The 6,000-nt window shown below is 43.1% G+C and overlaps 1 protein-coding gene across 2 annotated transcripts in view; it reads left to right on the forward strand.

The window, feature by feature from the left end:
• Positions 1–6,000, forward strand: part of kif26ab (kinesin family member 26Ab) — a 75,816-nt gene that overhangs the window by 21,489 nt on the left and 48,327 nt on the right. The gene's annotated exons all lie outside the window — the stretch shown is intronic.

Below are 6,000 nucleotides of genomic sequence, written 5' to 3' on the forward strand. Positions count from 1 at the left end.
TGTGTCTCCAGGCATTTCCCAGCTCTGCTCTCAAATTCAATCCAGTTTTCACCATCCAGTTAGCGGTTCCTGTTTATTTCCATAAACATTGGTGAAATAAATAAATAACTGAGAGCAGTCCAGAGGGCTTACAAACAGCCTCAGCAAAGCCGATATTTTAATTGGGTAAGCACTGAAACAGTGGAGCTCATGTACTCTATAAACACACACCATTGTGTCCCACCAAAGAGAGAGAGAGACAGAGAGGGATTCAGAGTGAGACAGAGAGAGACAGAGAGATGAAGGTTTTAGTTTGACTGCAGGAGCCTGTCTGAATGCAGCAGCTTGCTGTGTGCTGAAATTAGCCATGGGCCAAAAACAGCTTTAGCTGAAGATGCTGTATTATTCTTCCATGCAGTGCACTTACACTCCTGCTGAAGTTTAGTTTCTTCTCTGTCTGACACCCGCACACTGGGCCAAGTGCTTTAGGCACTCAACTGTGTGGAGCTGGCAGTAAACTAAAATTTCAAATTAACTGTTTCAGAAAAAAAATTAAATAAAATTTTATATATATATATAAATATATGTGTGTGTGTGTGTGTGTGTGTGTGTGTGCAGGCTTTGTTCTAGTTAAGTGTCTGGTACTAATAGTAAGTGCTATTCTCTGAAGGGTGTAGGAGATGTGTACATGGAGATTGTTGTGTGCAGGGAAATAGATGGAGAAAGTTAGAGGTAAGGTGGAGAGGTAAGTAAATAAGTAGAGTTCAGAGTTCTGTACAAAAGAACCTTGCAATGTGAGTAGGAAGTATAAATTGTGTTTTTGTTTATAAGTTATGATGTGAAGTTCAGGTTTTTTTGGGGAACAGGTATTACAGTTTTAAAATGTAAAATAATTAACTACACCATTGTAAAAAAAAAAATAAAGAAGAAGAAAAAGCTGTGGTGAATTTTGAATAAGTTGCTGGGTCCTAAAATTACTGCTGTGTTAGAGGAACTTATGGCCCACAGCTTGGATGTACAGCATTCACGTCCAGCTCCTTAAATGTTAAGAAAAAAACTGTAGTCTTCATGTGTCACTATTAGCTAGGCTAGACCAATGTATAGAGAGTGAGAGCGCGAGAGAGCGAGAGAGTCATAGTCTGGGAGGAGACTGTTATTGAGAGCAAGTGCCTGTCCAAACAGTCTGAGAACGGGCTTGTTTCTTTTGCAAGCCTGAGTAAGCTGGAAGAGGTAATTAAGTGACCAAGCGATGAGAGGTCTCTGTGACGGGTAGGCCAACACCCTCTCGTCTAACCACGTGCTAGTGAAGCTGCTGTTTCATGCCTGAAGGGAGCACATGCTTCTCTGTATCTCCTCCAGTGATTCAGGTAAATGACCTTTAATGCTAACTGCTTGCCTGAGCTAAACAGGCCATAACCTGCACGCATTGGTCTGGTAAAACTTAACACACAGTTTGTAAGTTAGCATTAGTGTTGTGTTAAGAGTCTTTGGGCTTCCAGCAGTGTATGGTATGATTTGCTATTTTAAAGTTCCAGTCAAGAGAATTTATTGCTTTTAGGGCTTGTGAATTTGCATGATAAAGCATTTTTCACATTCCTTATAGTGTACTGATGGTGAAAGCAGTGTGAAATTGTATTTGAGCCAGTAATGACTAAGATTTACCCAAAAGCTGATATAGTAAAAAGTTCTGGTCAGGCTTTTAAGTTTACTAATTCACCCATCATATCATTCACATATCTTTCATTGGGTTCCTCTATCTGTCTGTGTCTTTCTATAGGTTCCACTGCTTCTGTGTGTCGTTCTGTAGCTGCTCCTAATTATGTGTTTAGTGTGTATGTTTCCGTACCTGGTAGTGTGAAACAGAATGGACCAGTTGATCTGTTAAATTAAAATATACTTAATGTAAGAATTGAATCTGGATCTGAACTGATAAGCTGTGGGTGTCTCATGAGCCACAGCTGAAATGCACTTTGTGTTGAGAAGGTGTTTAGTGAGCATGGGAGCCAGGATTAGTTTACATCTTAAAGAGCTCTTAGCACCGGTGGCCTTGGTAAGCTCAGAGGATGACTAATGACAATCCAAGATCCTCCTCCATGCAGGAGTGCTTTCTCAGGGAGGCTGTTGCAGTGAAACTCCAGACGGCCATTAACACCCCGGGGTCCTGTCCAGCACCAAGCCCAGGAGGGAGCCCAGCTCCTGATGACTGACTGGGCCACATGTGACATAGGGGGTCATTGGGATTAGATCTGGATGTGGTTTTTAGTAATCTGCATTAATGACTTGCTGTGACAAGGCCCTGCTCACCTCCTGTGTCACTCCTGCAGGCAGTGGGTAGCAGCTGCTCTCCCAGACCCCTGCTTAGATGATGGGGAAACTGCACACCCACCATGGCCCTACTCAGGTTGTGGGGAAACCCCCCACATCCTTGTACTTGTGGGAGAACTGGGCTGATGTCTCACTGGTCTCAGCTGTTCACCAAAAAGCTGCAAACTACATCAGTTTCCATGTGCAGTGTGATGTGGTTTTAGGCGCTACCATTTATGGGATCTGGGCACAGTGTATCTGTGCTGGACTCAACATGCTCTCAGTTAGTGAATATTTGTTCAGACTGTTCAGACTCCATATCAGTGCCAACTCTGGTGTCAGGTGGAACATAAACAGATGCAAAATGCATTACTCTCACTCTAATCACTGGGTTTAAATTTGTCACCATGGATGTGGAAGAAATGAATATGGCTAAACATTTCTCAAAATGTGTACTTTATGTAACATGTAATCTAGGTTGCTTTGCAAATAGCTTAGGCACCTATTTGCAACTGAGCACTGTCTTTCTCTAAGCGTAGACATTCTGCTGTGTGTGTGTGTTTTTTTATCTACTTCATTTATAAAGGCCATTTGCTTTCTCCCTCTGGTGGGGTGGGAGTGAGGTGGGGTATTGGGGAGGTGGATGCATCACACTCAGCCTAGTGTGTAATGTATGACATTCCAGCTTGTGATTTAATTTAGTATGCAAAAAAACGCATTTACACAAAGTGAAAGTCCTTTTGTGGTTGTGTGGGTTTGACTGGGAGATGTGTGGAAATCAGAGGCAGCACCGATTAAAACCAGCTTCTGCCCCTTCATTAAAATACAGAGACATGAGGCTGATTTTGCCTCAGGAGTGGGGTGTTAAAATGTGACCTGAAAAAGAAAAAAAAGAATGTGAATGAAAGAGAGAAATTCTGCACGATTTATCGCCATGACTGAGTTAGCCAGCATCTTCGGCAGCGGCACAGTGGCCAGGCTTTCCACCTGAGCCGGCAAATCCCAGTCCTGTGTCACTTTATACTCCACTTTTTCTCCCCTTTCTCTGCCCGTTCCTTTCTTTTCTTTATTCCTCCGTTCTATTCCTCTCCCATTTTCCCCGTAATCACGCCGTATTTCCATATCCAGTGCGTTCTCTCCCTCTCTGCCAGCCCCGTTTTGCCTATACCTCATTATCATTAGTCAGGCAGACAGGATACGCATGCAGTTATTCATTCCACTGTTCTCCCTTCTGTTCTTCAGTGCGTTCATAATCAGGAGATAGTGGAGGTTTTCATTCATCCCCAGAGCTTCATAAAAATATGAACTGACTTGCAATGAAGTAGCACAATGGCCTACAAACCCCCAGGCCAGGGGTCTAACCCTCGGCTCTCTGATTCTCCCTTTTTAATTTTCTCCTGCTGTCTCTCTCTCTCTCTCTCTCTCTCTCTCTCTCCTTTCTCGCTCTTTCTGCTGCTTCGCTCAGTAACTCTACGCTTTCCCTGTTTTGTTTTGTTTTTCTAGTTGTTTTTTCAGTTGTCAGTCTAGATCAGTGTTTGGTGTAACTCCACTTAACCTTCCCACTAACTCCAGCCTGGAGTTCCATGCTGCTTGCTTGCTGAGTTGCTGAGATGACTGAGCCTACAACCCCCACAATGCAACAGCTGCAGATGGGGTCAGCAGATGAAATGTTATTAGGCTCCTTAAATCAATCCTTAACGGTGCACAGTGGGTTCAGGGTGCCATATACAAAGCCTAGTTGATTTGGGACATGAGAAAAATGCCCCGTGGTGCTGGATTTAGGTTGAGCAGTAAAACATTCTCAAGGGGTGTTTATGTTTGTTGTCTGTGTGTGGGGTAATGAACACGAAAGCTTTGGACCTGGCCTCCAGCTACCTGCAGCCATGTTTCTGGCTCTGCTTCTGTTCTCAGGCTACAGTACATGGTTGTTTGTCTTTCAGATCCTCTTTAAAAATTCATACATTTTCTGATTGGGGGGAAATCCTTAAGGAGTCAGTTTAACAAATCCCACCATAATCTGGCAGACTTTAGTTATCGCTCCCAGTAGACTTGCTGGATGATCTATGATAAATGATAAGTAATTTTTCAAACTCCTTTTGTTTCTAAACCCCAGAGCAGAGTGCTTTCTGCATGACTGATTTGAGAAAGTGAGCTGGTATTCTGTAGGGTGCTGGTAAGATGTAGTGAGATAGTAATATGTAGGGTGTGGTAAGATGTAGGCATCTGATGTAATGTAGGGTGCTAAACTGTATTGCTTAGTTGGCTATTAATGTGCAGAGTGCTGATAAACTGTAGTGTTGGTCATGTGTAGTGTTGGTAACGTGTAGAGTGCTGGTAAACTGTAGTGTTGGTCATGTGTAGTGTTGGTAACGTGTAGAGTGCTGGTAAACTGTAGTGTTGGTCATGTGTAGTGTTGGTAACGTGTAGAGTGCTGGTAAACTGTAGTGTTATGTGTAGTGTTGGTAACGTGTAGAGTGCTGGTAAACGGTAGTGTTGGTCATGTGTAGTGTTGGTAATGTGTAGAGTGCTGATAAACTGTAGTGTTGGTCATGTGTAGTGTTGGTAACGTGTAGAGTGCTGATAAACTGTAGTGTTGGTCATGTGTAGTGTTGGTAACGTGTAGAGTGCTGATAAACTGTAGTGTTGGTCATGTGTAGTGTTGGTAACGTGTAGAGTGCTGATAAACTGTAGTGTTGGTCATGTGTAGTGTTGGTAACGTGTAGAGTGCTGATAAACGGTAGTGTTGGTCATGTGTAGTGTTGGTAACGTGTAGAGTGCTGGTAAACGGTAGCAATACCATGTGACACTGAACTGATCAATTGATAGGGGCTGAGCAGAAGTTCTGCAGGATGACGGCGGTGTAGGTCTGTTGTGTGCAGATCTCTGGCCAAATGCATTGCGTGCACTGCACAGCAGCAGGAGAGTTTAGCAGGTACTGACTGTGTGTGAACGGTGCTGGGTGCTCCTGCTATGATTACCACTGAACCCCAGAGGTCTTATAAACATTTACCCAGCCCTGTCTCAGCAGAGCTACCTCCCTTTATGCCTCTCAAGAGATTTGTATGGGTGTTGCAGGGAGGGAGGTGTCTTGACCATTGGTATCATCCATCTGCAAGCTTGCAACATGTGTGTGTGTGTGTGTGTGTGTGTGTTTGTTCCATTGGAAGAATGTGGTGCTACTGTGTTTATTTACAGAATTTCCATGTTTTGAGTAAACACATTTTTATATCTCTCCTTCCTTATCATGTATAAATACACTCTGTCTGAAGATGAAATAGCTGTGGTTTCTCTCAAACTTCCCTCATGCCCTACACAAGGCGGTGGTTCTAGTTATGGGCTGCAGGGGCCAAGGTGTCTGTGACAACAGACTCGGCCCACCCTGTGGGGCCCTAAAATAATGAATCAGCTCTGATCCTGATCAGTTTTGCGAACCCCCAACGACATACCCATGATTTATAGTCCTATGTATGCATTAATAATTAGTTTGACCAATCAGAGTGCCGTCGCCATGGTTGCAATCCAAATGAAATGGCATGACGGCGGCAGAACAGTTCATAAAAAAGGTTTTAAAAAAATGCATCAAACTTGATGTGAATACTCCACTATATTAGAAACTGCATCTTTTTTTTTTTTGTCGGGGGAAAAAATTTATTTTCTTCCAATTGGCCTTTATTCTAACAGTCGTGTAGGCTAACATTAAAATAAAGAAAGAAATAA

This window comes from Electrophorus electricus, chromosome 10 (assembly GCF_041902795.1).
Source record: "Electrophorus electricus isolate QZ-2024a chromosome 10, ASM4190279v1, whole genome shotgun sequence".
Classification (NCBI taxonomy): domain Eukaryota; kingdom Metazoa; phylum Chordata; class Actinopteri; order Gymnotiformes; family Gymnotidae; genus Electrophorus; species Electrophorus electricus.